This window comes from Canis aureus, chromosome 22 (genome assembly GCF_053574225.1).
Source record: "Canis aureus isolate CA01 chromosome 22, VMU_Caureus_v.1.0, whole genome shotgun sequence".
Lineage (NCBI taxonomy): Eukaryota > Metazoa > Chordata > Mammalia > Carnivora > Canidae > Canis > Canis aureus.
This window is the reverse complement of record NC_135632.1, coordinates 38,398,772-38,418,722: the sequence shown is the minus strand read 5'-3', so window position 1 is coordinate 38,418,722 and position 19,951 is coordinate 38,398,772. Positions and strand designations below refer to the sequence as shown.

The following is a 19,951-nucleotide window of genomic DNA, read 5'->3' as shown; positions in this document are numbered from 1 at the left end:
GAAAAATTATTTGGACCTGGAGTTGAAAAAATACATAAATGAATTGGATGTAGGGGATTCAAGTGAGAATGGAGTATGACTCAGAGTCCTGACTGACCAGGTAGATAATGGTGCTAACTTTTAATATAAGGAAAGCAAGAAGAAAGGCTTGGACTTATGAGGATCCCTGAGGTGGAGGAAAGAGTTGAGTAAAGAGATTGTAGGGATAATTAAAGCCACAGCAATGAATGGCAGAGGATGTCTGGTTGAATGACAAAGGACTAAAGAAAGAAAACTTGTCAGGATGCGTTAGGAACAAACAAGAGGAGATTGTGGAGAAGACAGCAAGTTCTTGAAAGAAATCTAAAGACAATATACATCAAGGGTTCAAAGCTCAGAGTCTCCAAGTAGGTCAAGGAAGTTGTCAACAGCATTTAAGTTTACAGAGAGTTCAAAAAAGATAAAAACTGAGAAATACTTTTAAATCAAATATTTATTAAGTATTCAATATAAATCAGAGTGTCAGGTAACAACATTTTGGTGAACCCTGTTGAAGAAGTGAACTTTGTTTAACCTGGTAAAAGCCAGATTGCTTTATATTCTAAGATCCTACCGGTGGAAAAACATGTTTGCTCACAGTCTGTGTCCTTAGTCATGAGATAGAAAATAAATCTTGACAGGTGGCTAAAACTACATCAACTCCTGAACTAATTCACACTATTGTATTTTTACTCTCCATTTCATTGGATTAGGAGCACTATCCTGTCCATGCATCAAGTTAAGAGCCCTATCGCATCCATCAGGGCAATACTACCTGATTCTTATTTTCATAGTGACAAACTTAAAAAAAATTGCAAACTCGGTGTTGAAAGTTAATGTTGAATCAATTCAGTTTTTTTTTTTTTTTTAATTCAAGACAATTTCATGAGTTAACATCTGTTTGGGAAAAGATAACAGATCATCTGAGTACATGATTTCATTTTATACATAACATCCGTCATTTTATATCTCCTCCATTCAAGTAGATAAATACCTAACATGTTTGCTAGGCAAAAGAGTGGAAGGTACATATAGTTGTGTGTAAAACAATCTTTTCCACCATCAACGTGCTCTGGTGTTCTTATTAATGATACGATGTGTGGGTGTGCACATGATATGAGTATATATGTGGGTGTGCACACTTACATATGCTAAAAACATTTCTTGTAGTATGATCTGATTATGCCTCATAATGACTACTGCCAGTAGGATGCTTCATCTGTAATAGGAACTGAGTTATCCACTGAGGATCCAATCTGAAAGTGACTATTCTCACCCAAGCAAAGGGAGTATACCCTGCCCTTTCAGTGGGCAGTAGAAAAAGTGCTGACCAAGACAAAATACACGAAGATCCCATGAAATACAGAAAAGTCATTCTTTGAATAATAATGATGGTCATTTGCCAGAATATATAAAAAAGAAAAAGGAGAGCCTATGAAGATATCAATTTACAGTAATACCACTAAAACAAACTTTCAGCAATACATGCCAAATTCAAATCAGTTAGATATAATTATTTTGTTTAATAAATATTTGTTGAGCACCTATTATTGGGAAGGTGCCTATCTATTGGTGAAATATATTAAGATGTCCATCTTCATGAAGATTATATTAGTTATCTATCGAATTAGGAAAGACATTTGATAGCTAATGCTTGTGGGTGTGAATGAAAATCACTATTAATTACTAAGCTAAAAAACATTAAGGAGCAGGCTATTCTGTATAGTGTGAGGGTTTTTTTTTTTAATTTTTGTTGTGAAATATAAACCACATACTAAAAGGTAAACAAAACATAAATGAAGAGTTTAGCAAATTTCTAAATTGAATGCCCACACCATCATCAACTGATCATTACCTGCATCACAGAACCAACAAACTCAACTCCCTCTCTTTCTATTGAGGTAAACACTATCTTGAATTGCACATCAATTACTTCCCTGCTGTTCATGGTGACTTATGAAAAAATATACCCCAAACAATATAGTTTAATTTTGTCTATTTTTGAATTTTGCATGAATCTGTAAATATTCTTTTGTGCCTAACTTCTTTTGCATTATATTTGTAAGATTTGTTTATATTCCTTCATATTCATAGCTGAAATACATTGTGTAAAAAAAACCATAATTATAGTATCTATCCTACTGGTAAAGGGCATTTGTTTTGTTTCCTTATTGGAGGCTATTGCAAACAATGTTGTGATACACAATTTATGCATTGATCATGTTGCTTATGTGCATGCTTATCAAATTTGCAAAGTCTTAGAAATGCTTTTTTCAAAGTTGTTTGATGAATTTTTTCTCCCACCAGCCGTGTATGAAGATACCTATTATATAATATGTAGTGTGACTACACACACATAAATCACTAGGGATTGCATCAAATTTATACATGAATTTGTTGATATCTCATTTTTGTTTTATATTTACACTGGATGGGAGTATTTTTATTTCTATTATTGAAATGAACTTGAAAGGAAGAAAAGAAAATCACAAGCATTTAACCACGACATGAAGAAAGAGGCAAGTTTTGTTGAAGGAAGTGGAGAAGTTGAGACCAATGAAGCATATGAGAGCTGCTAATGGAGGAGAGGATAAAGGAAAGGGATGAAAGAACCACAGCAAATCTGAAGATGAAAGTTCAAAGTGAACAGAGAGGGAGAAGAAGGAAGAATCAAAACTCTTCCCCACGCACATGTAATGCATGTGGGAGAGAACCATAAATCATGGAAGCATGAAGCATCAGAGCATCTTGGCTTTGGACTCCCCTATACATTGGCTATTACACAGCACACTAAACATTCTAACCTACCTTGTAGTTAGTTATTCACAGTCTGAGAAAAGGAGAAATGCAACAAATCTTTAGGTTACTCAAAGTAGTTAGTTCTATGTGCTCATATCATAAGTTCCAATTGATAACCAAAGCCTTATTTTTTGTATAAGACTGAAATTTTATTATTGTGATTGTCTCAATGGACAATTACTTGTTTCATGGCTCTTACAACATATTAACATTTTGGATCATTCAAAAATATTTAACAGGGCAGTCCAGGTGGCTCAGCAGTTTAGCACTGCCTTCAGCCTGATCCTGGAGACCTGGGATCGAGTCCCATGTCAGGCTCCCTGCATGGAGCCTGCTTCTCCGTCTGCCTGTGTCTCTGTCTCTCTGCCTCTCTCTCTCTCTCCCTCTCTGTCTCCAATAAATAAAATCTTTAGAAAAAAATATTTAACAGAGCTGTAGAGATGTAGTTGACATTATAAACTGCACAAATTTAAAGTGTAAAACTTGACAAGTTTTGACATAGGTACATACTAATGAAACCATCAACACAATCAAGACAAAGTGCACGGTTTCCTCATTGGCCCTTATAATCCTTCCCTTTTGGCCCTTCTTGCCCCTTCCCCATCCTCAGATAGCAGGTTATTTATAGTAACCATTTCTGTTACTATAGATTACTTGGCATTTTCTAAAATTTTATATCCTACAGCGTGTGCTCTATTTGTCTGCTATTTTCATTCAGTATAATTAACGCTCCATCCTTGTTTTCCAATATCAATACTTCATTCCTTTTTATTGACGAGTTCTCATGTATTTTATAGATATACCACAATTCTTTTATGCATTCACCTCTTGATAGATGTTTAAGTTTACAATTTGCATCTAGTCAAATTAAACTAGTAGGGACATTTGTGTACCAGTGTAGGTTTTCTTTTCTCATGGATAAATACCTAGAAGTGGAATAGCTGTGTTAGATGATAGGTGCATATTTAACTTTTTAAGAAAGTTCCAAGGTGTTTTCCAAAATAATTGTACCATTTTTGCATTCCTATCAACAGTGTATGAGAGTCATCCCACATCCTCACTAACATCTGCTATGACCCATTTTTTCAATTTTAGGCATTTTGACAAATGTATGGGCATACGGTCTTACTTGCATTTGTCTAATGAGCAATGATGTCAAGCATATTTTTATACGTTTATATATGTCTGTATAGGCGAAATGTCTGTTCAAATTGTCTATTTTTTATTAGGCTATTTGGGTTTTTTTTGGTAATTTTTGAGAGATATTTATATATTCTGGATGTAAGTCCATTGTTAGATATGTGATTTATGAATTTGCTCTTTCAGTATGTAATTTCTCTTTCATTAACATAACAGTGTCTTTTGAAGCTTAGAAATTTCTAGCAGCAATGGCCACGATAGCCAAACTGTGGAAGGAGCCTCGGTGTCCAACGAAAGATGAATGGATCAAGAAGATGTGGTTTATGTATACAATGGAATATTACTCAGCTATTAGAAATGACAAATACCCACCATTTGCTTCAACGTGGATGGAACTGGAGGGTATTATGCTGAGTGAAGTAAGTCAGTCGGAGAAGGACAAACATTATATGTTCTCATTCATTTGGGGAATATAAATAATAGTGAAAGGGAAAATAAGGGAAGGGAGAAGAAATGTGTGGGAAATATCAGAAAGGGAGACAGAACGTAAAGACTGCTAACTCTGGGAAACGAACTAGGGGTGGTAGAAGGGGAGGAGGGCGGGGGGTGGGAGTGAATGGGTGACGGGCACTGGGTGTTATTCTGTATGTTAGTAAATTGAACACCAATAAAAAAAATAATAATAAAAAAAAAAAAAAAAAAAAAAGATTTATGATCATACTAAAAAAAAAAAAAAAAAAAAAAAAAAAAAGAAATTTTTAGTTTTGATGAAGTCTAATTTATTTTTGATGGATCATGTTTTTGATATTGTATCTAAGAAATCTTTCCCTAACCCAAAGTAACTCTTTCTTTTACATTTTCTTCTGAAAGTTTTATAGGTTTAAGTTTCACATCTATGCCTGTGATCCATTTTGAGTTAATTTCTGTATATGGTTCAAGATATCAATCAAAGGTTTGTTTTATTTAGTTATTTTTGTATATGGGTATCCAATTATTCAGTACCATTTGTTGAAAACACTATCCCTTCTTCACTAAATTTCCTTTGTAACTTTGATGAACACCAATAAAGCATATATAATATATAAAATTATATAATTAATGTTAATCAATTACATTATTTATGACATAACAAATTATATTATTAATATTATTTGATAATTAATAAAATTTCATATATTATATATGGTTTATTGATTTATATATATAAAATATAAAGCATATATATATAATTTTAATTCTGGACCCTAAATTCTGTTCCATTAATTTATTTATCCATGTTGACAACAAATTTGCATTGTATTGATGATTTTATATATATATATATAATACTCGATTCCAATATTACATCTTGGAAAGTCATGTACTATAAGTTTTCCAAATTTATTTTTCGTTTTCGAGGTTGTATTATTTCACTATTCTAGATCATTACATTTTCATATGATTTTTAGAATCAGCTTATCAATATCTACCAAAAAATGCTTATTATTATTTTGACTGAGAGTGTATTAGATGTATAGATCAATTTGGAGAACTGACATCTTAATGATAATGTCTTCTGATCCATGAACATGGCATGTCTATTGACTTCAGGCTTTCTTAATTTCTTGCAGTGATTTTTCAAAGTTTTCAGCATACAAGTGTTGAACATTTTTGTTGAACTTATTTCCACGTATTTAATATTTTGTTGTTATTGTAATGGTAATTTTTAATTTCCATATCCAATTTGTTGTCATAGAAATGCAGTTGATTATTCATATTGGTATTATATCCTGCAACATTGATAAATTCACTATTAATTCTCATAATGATTTTGCATATTGCATTAAATTTAATACATAAGTGATCATGCTATCTTGCAAATGAGACCGTTTCTTTCTTTCCCATCTGGGTGCCTTTTATTTTTCTTCTTCCTCATCTTCCTTCCTCTGTTATTCCACTGGCTAGAGCTGCAATATAATGTTGAATAGATGTGATGAAATCAGACATCCTTTGCTCCTGATTCTAGATGGAAAGCATTCAGTTTTACTACTGAAAAGGATGTTACTTAGAGGTATTTTTCACAGATTTTTATCAGGTTGAAGAATGTCACTTCCATTCCTAGTTTTCTGTGCTTTATTTTATTTTATTTTCTTCAGTAATGGAACTTGTATTTTGTCACATACATCTTGTGGATCTACTGACATCTCACCTGAAAGCTGTTATACTCATGGTTATAGTTCATTAGAAAGAAAGGATGCATATTAAAATCAGCCAAGGGAAGAGACACTGGGTAGAGTCCAGAGAAGTTTCATGGATCTTCCAGTTGTTGTCTAGCAGTGCAATAATGGCAGATACTACTCTCCCAGCAACAATTGCCCATTATGGGAGCTCTCCCCAGCCTTGGTGTCCAGACTCTTTATTGGAGCTCTGTCACAATTTCCCAAATGGCTGACTTTAGTCTCCAGCCTCTCCAGAGGTTGAACCAATAGCACATAATCAAAAGCCTCCACAGTAAATCATATTGTCAGATTGTTTGGCATGACCTAAAGCCCCCAGGTAAGCAAAGGCATTATTATCAGGTAGGACTTAAAGATTATTACCAAGGAGTCAAGGATAAAGGCTAAACCTCTCTTTGGGCAAGGGTAAATTCTTTTCTATGCAACTGTGCTATATTATACTTTTTTATATTTCTAAATTTGATTGTTAAATCATTGTTAACCATCTTTGTATTTATGATAATGAGTGTTACTCGTCTATATTTTTCTTTTCTTATAATATCTTTGCCTAATCTGGATATCTGAGTAATATCCCTTGCCTCATAAAATGAATTAAGTATAGTAGTTTGTGTTTTTCAAAGAATTCATCTATTTCATCTAAGTTGTTGAATGTATTGGCATAAAGGATTTTTTAAATAATAATATTTCTTATTATCCTTTTTAATAGTATAGTAACTTTACCTCTCTCATTCCTAATACTGGTAAGTTGTGTTTTTGGTCTCTTTTTCCTAATCAGTTTGGCTAGAAATTTTACCAATTTTATTGATGTTTTCAGAGAAACTACTTTTGGTTTCACTGAGTTGCCTTATTATTTTTTTTCTGTTTCCTATTTCAGTGATATTTTCCCTGATAGTTATTACTTCCTTTCTTTTCCTTACTTTGTATCTAATTTTTTAATTGTTCCAGTTCCTTAAGGTATAAAATGAGGTCACTGGTTTGATACTTTCTTAATTTCAAAAATAAGAATTTAGTACTGTAAATTTCTATTACTTCCTTCACTGAATCCCACATATTTTGAAATGTCTTGTTTTTATTTTGGTTTAGTTCACTTACCTTCTAATTTCACTTTTGATCTCTTATTTGACCTATGAGTTATTTAAAAATGTGTTATTTGTTTCAAAATATTTGAGGATTATTCAGAGATCCTTTATTACTATTTCTGACTTAATTCTATTGTGATTAAAGAGTATATTTTGTATAAGTAGCATACTTTTACATTTACTGAGACTCTTTTTTGTGGTCTAGAATGTGGTCTGTCATTAAATATTTGATATACACTTGCAGAGAATATCTATTCTGTGATTTTGAGGGTGAAGTGATCCATAAATATCAAATATATCATGATGGTTGAGAGTTTTATTAACATCCATACTCATACTGACTTTTTTGGTTTATACTATTACTAATTGGGAAAATCTTTTTGAAACCTTGAACTATAATCATAGATTTATCTATTTCTCTTTAAAGCTTTGTTAGTTTTTGTTTTATATATTTTGAAGCTTTGTTATTAGTTGCATAAACATCTAAGATTTTTATGTTCTTGATTAATTATGTTCTCTCTCCTGGTTATGTTGTCTCTCCTGGTTTTTAAAATTAATGCTAACATAGTCTATTTCCCCCCTATTCTTTTACCATAGAATTACTGTCTTTCCATTTAAAGTGCTAGTCATGTAGTAGCCGGTATTGAGCCTTGATTATCCTATTTGACCATCTCTACTTTTAATTTAGGTATGTAGGCCATTTATATTTAATGTGATTATCAGCATAGATGTGTTAAAATATATCAACTTGTTATCTATTTTCTTTTGGTCCTACCTGTTCTTTGTTAATTTTTAAAAAGTCTGACTACTTTTGTATTAATTATGATTCTACTTCATCTGTGGCTTATTGTTTTAGTTTGTTATTTTAGTGTTTGCTTCAGGATTTATAATTTTCATCATTAACTTATCAGGGTTTATCTTTAAGTAATATTATACCACTTCTCCTTTTGTATTAGGATCTTTTATATTCATTTCTCCTCTCCTGCATTTTATGTTATAGTTGTCATAAATTTTACTTTTACAACTATTGTAAACCTTATATATAATACATTATTATTTTCTTTTCAACCATTAATTATCTTTTACATAAATTTAAATAACAACAAAAGTTATGTATATTTACCTGCATAGTCATCATTTATGTATTCTTCCTCATAGATTCAGATTTCTGCCTGATACCACTTTTCTTCTGCTTGAAGAACTTCCTTTAGCATCTTTTTATAATTCAGGTCTGTTAGAAACAAATTCTTTCAGCTTTGGTATGTTTTAGAAAGTCCTTCCCCCAAATTTTCTGATCAATATTCATCTGAAGACCCAAGAGGGGCCCTTTACAGATCTCTGGAGATCACTCTGTGAAACTCTTTTCTACTTTGTACTCTGTCCTGCACACTCTAGACATATCAGCCTTCCTATACACTCACCTATGTCCATCACTCTAGTAGCTTATCCACTAACCCATCTACCTATCATTCATCCATCCCACAAACATATAATAAGAGTTCAATGGTTGTCAAGTCTTGGTGTACAATACATAGGTAACAAGTGCATAGGACAATTCACATTTTTGTGAATTTTTAACAAAAATGATACACATTTTTTTTAAAAAAAGCAATAAACATGACAAGATGATGATGTTGTTGATGATGTCATCTATATAGAGCACTGGAAAGAGTTGTACATGTAATATGTTTCAGCATTGATTTTGGTATATGAGAGAATCACCACATTGCAGTGGGGTGCAGCAGTGTAGAGCACACAAAATTCTCTACCCTTCAACTTTTTGTATACTTTGTATACAGAAAACACAGACCTTGAGTGAGATTACTATGGATACCACTCATAGATAATCTTTGCATCTCCAGTATTTAGCACAGTGATAGATGTACACTTAATTTTCAGGGAACATTTATGGAACTGTGTATGATAAAAATTTGAACTGTAAAAAGATCTATCAGGATATTATATTAGAAAACTCATGGTCTATGCAAGGAAGACCAAACTGATCACAGAGTTACAATACAATGAGTTTCATGCTCATGGTAATACATATAAGTAATAAGGAAGCAGAGTACAACTACACAGGATAGAGAAGTTCCATGCCTAAAAGCTTTAGAGAAACCTCCTTAGGGACAGTGTTAATGGAAATGGTCCAGTGATGGGAGTGAAGGACATAACAGGTTGGAAGAACTGACTGTAAGTATAGACAGTGATGCCAAAGTCAGACACATATATAGCAGAAAGGAGTAAATTTTTAAGGGAACTGGAGGTGTTGATCCAGGAAATAAGGTTGAATAAGAAATCTGAGCCAAATTGAGAAAGCTTTTTTTTTCCTCTCAAATTGAGAAATCTTATATGCCATGCTGAGAATCTTGGACTTTGTCCTTGTTCAGTGGTGTCAAGCAGAGACATGGCATGATTTAATTTGCATTTCAGATAGATAAAGCTGGTGCCAGTATGGAAAATGGATATGAAGGGAAAGAAATTATTTAGGAGGCAGTTCCTTTTTTTTTTTTTAAGATTTTTATTTATTAATCGAGAGAGAGAGAGAGAGACAGGCAGAGGGAGAAGCAAGCTCCATGCAGGAAGCCAGATGTGGGACTCAATCCTGGGGACCCTGAGATCACTCCCTGAGCAAAGGCAGATGCTCAATGCCTGAGCCTCCCAGGTATCCCATAGGAGGCAGTTCTAATGCAATATGTCACTTGTGCTAAGGAGTGATAGGGGAATGGAGAGGGAAAGGCAGATTCAGAGATATTTTGGAAATGGTGCAATCTCCTCAAAGGAGAGGGGGAATTATTGACAAGTCTTCTAGTTTGGGCAGTGAACCGAATGGGGAATTAAATTGGGGATCCATACTCATTTCCAATATCAAGTCCTTAAGATCACTTTGTAGGCACGAAGACACCATTCAACTGATCCATTTTTTTTAAAGATTTTATTTATTTATTCATGAGAGGCACAGAGACAGAGAGAGAGGCAGAGACACAGGCAGAGGGAGAAGCAGGCTCCATGCTGGGAACCCTACTTGTGACTCAATCCCGGGACTCCAGGATCACACGCTGGGCCCAAGGTGGCGCTAAACCGCTGTGTCACTCGGGCTGCCCCAACTGATCCAGTTTGAGGCAATCTGCTTTCCTTTCCTTCCTGAAGCTTCCACTACTCACCACCACATACCCTCAAAACTGACTAGGAAGCAAGACCTAGTCTCCCAAGTTCTCTTTACTACACTCAGGAGAGAAGAGTAAGCATTATTTCACTTTAAATAATGTACTGCTAACCACTAATTAAAAAATAAAATGAAATAAAATAAAAAAGTGGAGCTAAGTTTCTTTCATTTTGAAAAACTGCAAAGTTCTAAAAATTATTGTTCCTGGTAGTTATTTCATGACTTCTGTCCCAGATGGTGTTTACAAGCCCTCTCGGACTCTTACGGTCTTCCTTTGTCCCAAGGGTGCCATACACTAAACTTTTTCCCTGACACAACTTGTCTGTGTTATGATGACCCATTTCTCACTTAAGTAAGTTTCCATCCCTTTCTGACAGGCCTCGTTAATGTGATTGGATAGGAAAGTGGGTTGGGAGTTGTCTCTGCATTTGCTCTTGGTTGTCTCAAGTGAGCAATTAGCATCTCAGGCAACCACAACCTAGGAATCCTGCGTCCCAAGGGAACCATAGCCTTTCATCGACACAGTGGGAAGAAAAATGAACGAATTGCTGAGAAGAATGAGAAAGGAGAAGAAAAGTCATTCTTTGGCAATTTTTGATTCTGTAAGCGTCGTAACAATTAGCGAATGTTTTTGATAGACAGCTAGAAATAGGGGTTATTACTGAAATTGCTTCTCTAATGGTGTGAATTTAAATAAGTAATATTGTGAGAACAGCCTCTGATTCTCAATAGCACTCTATTAAGAATAGAGAATATAAAGCTCTCTTAAAATGCATTTTCTTAAGGAAAGTCATCCAGAAGCAACCTGAACTAAACATTTGAAGAAGTGAGTTATAGTCCTAACATGTATCCCAAGCTCATTAGCTCTGGGATATATAATGTTCTAGCATCTTGGTTTCTTAATATCTACAATGAGGAGTTATGCTATGATTTAAACACATGTCCAGTTCTGAAAATCCTGCCACTCTATCTTTTCATTTTCTTCTTGTACTTTATTAAAAGTAAAGTGATAGTATTTAGTAATTACTGCATGGCCACCTGGAATTAAGTTGCACCATACATTTTCTAAGGATACCTTTTTCCTTTTAAGCTCGAGGTTTAACTTCAATTTGATCTCCACATACTCTGCTCTCCTGTTTTTAATTTTGGAGATAGCCTCTGTTTCTCTTCTGAAAGTTTAGGACTCTGTGATTTGTGATTATTAACACAGCAGCCAACAGGTGGCACTACAGGTCCGTGCAACTTAACTCTGCTCCCGGACTTCCCTGCCTGTTTAGGGCAATAGGAATCTGCTCCTCTGTATTTTTTTCAATTCAAAATAAAAAGGGTCCAAATAAATAAATAAATAAAAAGGGTCCAGTGAAATAGCCTAATAGTCCTCCAATTTGTATAAACCCCAAGTATCAATAATATATGGTAACTGCTTGCAAATGAATCTGACTGTGGTAGAGAAGACATTCCCATGGGAATATACTACCAGAAAAATTTGAGTCTTATGTTGCTTGTGTATATTAAAAGGGAGAAATCTGTGTGCATGAAAAGGCAGTAGTCCAGCCCAGGAACGTACAGCATGATTCCATGTGTGTCATGATGACAACCAGGAAAGGTCATACAACTAGGTGGGTATTACCTTTCAGGCGAATTTGCAAAGCTACCATTTTTAATCAAAGAATCCTAGCATTTTGATCTGGTGGTGTCCTCAGTGACAACTGAATCCAAGTGAACTCATGTTATAGGTGGGGATTCAGAGACCTAGAAATGCTGTGTGACCTCCAGGAAACCATGAGTATTTAATAGTGCATCTCAAATTATAACTGAGGTTTGGCCAAAGTCCACACAGTCTCTGGAGAACATCAGATGGTTCTGGGCAATTTCTGGATTTAGGCACATCCCTAAACCTCAATTTTCCCATTCACTGAAATCTATCTATCTATGTATCTATCGATCGATCCATCAATCGATCTTTGTAATGTACCTGTCTCATGCATTTCATATTTACTAGGATAGGTTAAGAGCATTGGAAACTTCTTTTGTGGTTGTCAGAATAAGAAGTCAGCTTGGTTTATAATTCTGTGAAACAATCTGGCAGACTTCCTCTTATGACATATTCTGTACCTCTTGGACACATTGTACCAAATAAAGAACTTGCCTAGAATTCCTTTATTCAAGATCAATAAACTAACAATGAGCGCAGCTGTTTCTGCCTTTAATCTACGGAGGAGCAGAGAGTGGTGCAGGAGGAGGGTGAGCACACATCTGCTTTTCGTCTCTGTGTCATTAAGAATAGGGCCTCTTGAGGGAACTTCTGGGCTTTTCCTTGCTACTTTGGATCTGGAGCCCTGACTTCCAAAAGAGATCGGTTCTGACCTCCCCTCCACCTCTGACTCTCAGCCTTGCCAACGCCTTTGTCCCTGAAAACAGGGTAGCAAAGATCGTCTTCACTCAGATGAATATGTCTGTTTTCTACATTTTTCTTGTTCAAAATGGCTTAAGCAGCTGCCCTGGGGATGTTAGGAGCATGGACTGAAGCTCTGGAGTAGTAGTTCCAATAATCCTCCTTCTCCAGTCCATCCCAGAAAAAAATGACTCAGTGAAAAGTTCCTGCAAGATGTAATGTAGAAAGAAATAATATTTCTCTGTTAAGTGCTAATTCATAATGATAATAGCTGATATTATATATCAAATGCATTTCTCCACTTTTTACTGCAACCTTGATGACAGGTATTAGCACTTTTTTTTTTCAGCTGAGAATGCTGAGATCTGAATAGACTAACTAAACTCATTAAGTTATAATCTTAATGAGCATTCAGTGTACTAGCTGCTACTGTCTTGTACAACTATAGATGGGAGACCTAGGATTCAATTTCAAGTTTGTTTGGCTCCAAAGCTGGTATTCTTCGCTTGTATGCTGACACAAATATATAAGCAGAGCCTGGAAGCATCATGGTCCAGATGAATAGGAAATGTTTTAATATTAAGCCCAGCTGTCTTGGGCTAAACCAGAACTCTAAGATGTATTATTTCATTAATAATTTTCTCTTTTGGTAAATCTGCTGTGTTCGTAATGAAGACATATATAACAACTTAAATATGTAAAAGAAATAGAGTGCATAGCTCCATTGTTGCAACAAAGCAGCTTTTCAAAATCAGACATCTGGGCCTGTGAAATCTGAGTGGTGAGCCAGCATCATGGCTTGGGGCACTGGGCACAGAGCAAAGTTAGACACTTGAAATTTGAATCTTGGCTTTTTCTTCTCTATGGAGAATCATTTTTCTGTATTTGTTCCTGAACTCACAAGTAAAAATCCAGAGCAGCCTTACCCTTCATCTTCCCTGTCTTGAGCACCTGGGGAAAGTATCATGCAGATGTGAATTATAAATGTTTATATTGCAAAAAGAAAAATGGTAATTATTTTCCAACTCCGATGTGAATTTCCATTGGGGTGATGTAGTTTCAAGATATTTCTCTGTTTCCTTACCAGATAAATTCTGTAACAGTCAAGAATGTTAATGGCTCTATGTAATTGAAAACTCCTATTAGCTTAAGCTGTTAGGGGTTTATTTTTCTTATGTGGCCATAGGGATAGATAGAGGCAGTTGCAGATATTGGTTTAGTGGCTGAAAGGTGTCAGTGCTGACAATCGGGGCTCTCTCAGTCTTGGCTTCAGATTTGGGTATAAGATGGCTAGCCAAGTATTAGACAAGTTCTGCATTCAAGGCAGGAAGAAGAGAGAGAGGAAGCATAGCTTATGTCTGTCATTTTTATTAGTGGAGGAAAATCTTTTCAAAAAACATGACAGCAGACTTCTGCTTACCTCTCTTGGGCCATCAATGAGTCAGTCACATGGCTACCCTGAGGAGCAAAGTAGGCTGAGAAAGTGTGATTTTATCTTTTGTGGCATCTAGGTGAAAGGGGGCATTGTTAGAAAATCTGCTGCACTTCCCACCACATGAGTGATGATGACACAGGCAGTACGTGCCTGCAAATACAAACAGGTATTCGCAATTCCCGATTCAGGAGCTCTTAAAGAATGGGCAATACATGCAGGTTAGCATTCGTGCATGTTACTCAACAAATACTTATCAGGCACATGTCACACACTGAAAACTATGCATACAGTCTGCTTAAACTCGGCTACTTAGCAATGTCCCTCCACTCAGGCCTTAACTCCTTGGCCCACTTGTGCAACGACATCAGTAGCCTTGGGCTGGACAGGTAAAGAGTAGGAGGAAGGAAGGTGCAAGTGTGGAGATGCCAGGAGCATGCTCAATATCTTTCTCAATCATGGGTCTCCAGATGCCTTTCAAAGCAAATGCCCAAAACTCTGGTAGGGAGAAAAGACATTTCAACCTCTTCTCAGGCTCTGCTGCTCACCTCTTTCCTAGTTCCTTGCAATTACTAGCATAATTGTTCAGAACTTGGAATGTTAAGGGACCATGATTTCTAGCAGGAAAGGAAAGTGTATCTTATTAGGTCCTGCAAAGGAAGTGCAAGTTCCTCTTTTTTTTTTTTTTTTAGATTTTATTTATTCTTGAGAGTCACACAGAGAAATGCAGAGACATAGGCAGAGGGAGAAGCAGGCTCCCTGCGGAGAGCCTGATGTGGGGCTTGATCCCAGGACCCCAAGATTACAAGCTGAGCTGAAGGCAAACACTCAACCACTGAGCCACCCAGATACTCCAGATTCCTCTTTACCCACCTGATGCATATGGCTGTGTGGGGAATTTTCAGCGAGATATTTAGTAAAGACATGGCCATATTATTCTCCAGTATATTTAATTTCCTTTCTCTGTATGACCATCCAAATAGTATAGTCTCAGGATGTAGATTTAGAAAGAGATAGGAGGCCTTCAACCTAAATTGGATGTACCAACCCAGCTTTTAATGTGGATGCACTATACCATTTAATACCACTATAGGTATTAGGTTCTTACATAGTTCTAATAAAGGAATCTTGGGTCGCTTTCTTGTTATCTTTCATGTGGACTGAGCTCCTTTGAGAATCCCATAGAAAGAAGATTGATACAGAGGCAGGATTTGGGATTCCTAGGTCTCTTAGAAAATATCAGTATAGCCCCAAACCCACAATCTCATCCAGAGTAAATTTGTACAGAGGATAGAAATAGCAGAATGTCAGGCTCAGGGAACTTGGCAGTGTCCTGTCCCTGTTTCATGCTTCTGCTCACCCCTTTCTTAGCTTCTCCTGCAGAGCATGAGAGTAGTGAATTTGGTCAGAGTTTCAAGACTTTCATTAGATCACAACTACCAATGGGCAGTCCCTGTGCTCTCAAATAAAACAAGCAAAACAAAACACTAAAAACTCAGTTTCCATGCTGCTTTTGCCTAATTTCCTCTTCAAGTGGAAAAGATGCAAACGTCAGTGAGAGTTCTCCTTAGGAGGGTCTGCAAACTCAAGTTGCCTCCTCTGATACTATGTATCTGAGTGGATAAATGAACTTAACTCTTCTCACTGTTTTCCTGGGACTTTCTTTTCTTTATTCTTTTCTTTTTTCTTTCACAGAATGGCCTAAAGTTCATGCTCCAAATGTGACGTTAGACATAGGGCCTGGCATTGGTACACAGCGATTAATAAAATTGTGTTTCTCATTTCACTTCTGTTCTTTGTGTTCACAGGATTCAACTGTCCCTGTGTTCCTGATTACAATTCCACGAAAATCTCATCACTCTGACTGCAATCTGTGATAATAATAACAACTGCTATTTACTGAATGCTTTTTGTGGGCAAGAAACTGTGTTAAGTGACTTACTGTTTTTCTTAATTATGCTGCAAGAGTCATCCCTCCACCCCCACCCCACAACATGGCAGTCTGCTCTTGTGGTCTGAGGGGTGTTTGACAGCATGTAAGTGAGAGGAATTCAGTGAACTTAAAGGCTCTTGGGAAGCCCCAGTGACAAATATGTAAATAGACATAGAGTGACTCCTTAATTGTACATCCAGAGCTCATGGTACTCTAGCTTTAATCTGTCCACCAAAGCTAAAAATCTCACACTGTCAAATATAGATCTTCTTCTCCTCCTTGTTCTTCACAAATTTCACCATCCATGCCTCCACTCATATTCTTATTCCTTTCCAATCACCTTACTGCTTTTGCCCATTTTTCTATATCCTGCTCATTTTTCAAAGCTTGCTTTAAGGTATCATATCTGAACATCATTCTCTGATAGCCCATTACTGAGAGAAATTTCCTGGAATTTCTCTGGATTTAGGAGGTATAACTTGCAAAAATAACTTCGTATTTACTGTGAGTCCAAGTTTGGGTCTAAGTGTGAGGTCTGAGAACTTGTGTCAATATCATTTGCGTAAGATTTTTTGGTCGCCTATGTCAACATGACTTAGAAATTTTTTCCAGGAAAATTTTGCCTGGGAAAGATAAAGCTGTAAACTAATAAATAACTTCAATGTTTGCTTAAAGAAATTCCTACAGATCAATTTATCACGGACAACAGTCTCCTCACCTCAGCAAACAGCTTGCTTAGCAAACAAAAAGGTGCCTATCAACACATGCTTCAAGGGTTGCCTGATTGACAACCAGTTATGAAATATTATAGCATAAATTGTGTCCAGTTCTAGCCAGTTACCCACCTTGCAAGGCCCAGCTTATACCACTTGAGCCCGGACCCCAGACCCAAGAGCCTCAGAGTGCTACAAATATCCTACTTCTGACTTTCCCTTCTGAGTTGCTTCTGAAATCCTACCAAGGAGTTCTCTCCAACTACAATAAATTCAAATAAGCTTAGTTTTGCTTTATTAGCAGATTTGTGATGATATTTTGAGGAAGGCAACACTGGAATTGTACGTATTGGAGTATATATGACAAACTGAGAAGGGCTGTATACCAGAAGCCCACGTGAATGAAGACCAAGAAACTTTTCCTTAGAATTTATAAAGAAAGAAGGAGTTTTGAATGACATATAAACACAGTAATGAATTCTTCATCAGTGGAGGAGAAGAATAAGTCCAACTCTCTGAGATGATTCCCCCAGCCCATGAGAATCATTCCCCAGCCTTTGTCCCAGGAGAGAAGAATACTTTTAGATGATATGAGGATGTGCAAATAGAACAAAAGAGGTTGAAAAATAGCACTGTTCCAGAGATCCATACATATCCTCTCCTCGTTCAAAAATGTGAAATGAAAAATATTTTCTTGCTGCATCTCGGGTGGATCCGGGATAGACCTACTAAAACATATGGAGGCAGCCAGCCTCAGAAGAGAAGGGATAAAAACTGTTTCCCATGGCACAAGAGGTGGCCCTGATGGGGGGACCTGAGAAGGCCTCGTGGACAGTGCAGAGGGGTGATCTGCGGGTGCTGGCAGCTGGAGACTGATGGGAAAAGCCACATCTCCATGGGCATCAGAGTAGATGACAACCTCAGGCCAAATATCCCCTTCTCAAAACTGTCACTGCTGTGCACACATGTACCCTATAGAAAGGAGTTGCAAAGCTCAGTAAAAAAGAAAAAAAAAGGGGGGGGAGGGAAGTGAGTGGAACCGAACACTTAACCGTGACTACACTGAATTGACTAAATTTAAGTTTCTGTTACTAGGTGCCATGGGAGTCAATTGGACATTGATTTCCACTATAGAATATTAAAACTACCGAAAAATAACTTTACATTTCTTGTAAACTTAAATGTATGGCTTTGAATTTAGTACCTATAGAAGAAGGAAGGAAAAAAACACACGACTGAAGGGCTGCTTATTCAAAGCTCTGTCAGCAGGTCAGTTTGAGAAATTCTCAAGTGGACTATAATCCTTGCGCATCTGCAGGGAAATGTCATCCAACTGGGGCATCTGTAGGTGTCCAGCCCTGCCACTATGCTGGGCAGCTGCCTGTGGAAGTCTCCCAGTAACTGAGAGTGGGTGGAAGATGTTTAACAGAGGTGGAATTGTTTGTGAGCTCATAGAAGACAAGAGAAGACAGCCTTGGAAGACACTCAGAGTGGATAGAAAAGGGGAGAGGTGGAATTTGGAGTCACTCTATGAATCACTAAAGGCATAAGCCAGATCTGTCTGCTTACTATCACTGTGACCCTTGTCCAATCTAAAAATGTGAAGCTTGGGGAAATCTGAGTTAATAGTATGTCTTCTCTGAAAATTGTGATAGCCATACAGTGGAGTTCTACTCAGGAAGAGAAAAAGAAAAAGTTGGGATGCCGGAGTGGCTCAGTGGTTGAGCATCTGCCTTCGGCTCAGGGGGTGGTCCTGGGGTCCTAGGGTTGAGTCCCGCATGGGGCTCCCAGCAGGGAGTCGTCTTCTCCCTCTGCCTATGTCTCTGCGTCTCTCTCTGTGTCTCTCATGAATAGATAAATAAAATCTTAAAAAAGGGGAGAAAGTTATTAAAATGTGAAATAGCATGGCTGGATTTCAAAATTCTATCCTGAGTGAAAGAAGCTAGACTGTCTCCCCCTATCCCACAAAAAAGAGAAGACTGTATGAGTCTATCTATATAAAATCCTTAAACATGCAAACTAATCTATATAAATTCCAGAGAATGCAAATGAAGTAGATTCTTGACTGCCTAGGGGGAATGAAGGGAGGGATAGATTACAAAGAGCATGAGGAAAGCTTTAGGGGTGACACATATGTATATACCTGGGAATATATGTATCACATATATGTGATATATGTGTCAAAATGTATCAAATTTTACACATTAGACATTTGTAATTTGTTATGCACTTTCATCATCAATAAAGTTCTTTAAAATTTATGTTTTTGCACTTCGATTGTCCTTAGAGCTCAGTACCCATTTACTATTTTTTACTGTTTATGTACTCCCATTGTATGTGGCCCCTGAGACAAAGATTTGGTGTGATATTTGAACCCTTACTATGTTAAAAGTAGAATTATGGGTGTTGCTTCAGAAGGTCTTTGTTTATTGATCAGATAAAAAACTGGAAGTAGTCTTTCAATTTTGATTCTGTCTACTTAAAGAAAAGAAAGATAGCAATAATAACAGACAATAAGTTGAAGGCTTGGCATGAGTAACCAGGAGGGCAATCCTGCCCAACGAGGTGAAGAGGTGGGGAAGCAGGCACATAGCATAGCGGGAAAGGCTTCGATGGGGACCTTCTGGTCTGGGGAATGTTTAGGACAAGGTTATGCTGAAAGGGCAAATGTCAAGAGAACACTTCTTAAAATAAATATTCAAATCTCAGGCATTGTTGTCCTCTCAAAATAATCTTTACTTATGTATTTATAGCTTGGCAACAGGAATCAAACTCCTTATGTGTTAACACAGGGCAGTTAATCTGAGTGTCCCACTGAAATGAAATTTAATCAATGCAGTCCAGTTTCCTAGTTTAAAACATATCAGAAAGTTTGAATATGTGAAAAGTGCCATCAGATAGACTCGTTATCTACTTTCTTTGCTGTGTATATTTTGAAATCTGTAATTTAGATAAGGTTACATATACCATATACGTATAATTTAAACAATAATGATAGAATGAACATGGTGAACCAATAACCCAGGTTAAGAAAACATAGCCTCAAAGATCTGTGGGTAT

General features: G+C 36.5%; 1 long non-coding RNA gene across 1 annotated transcript in view; it reads left to right on the top strand.

Annotated features, from left to right (window-relative positions):
- LOC144294019 (uncharacterized) overlaps positions 1-19,608 on the top strand; it is a 71,269-nt gene extending 51,661 nt beyond the window's left edge. Inside the window, exon 4 of the long non-coding RNA XR_013361405.1 lies at positions 16,054-19,608. This is a non-coding gene — a long non-coding RNA (uncharacterized LOC144294019). The remainder of the gene's footprint in view (positions 1-16,053) is intronic.
- Positions 19,609-19,951: the final 343 nt, after the last annotated feature.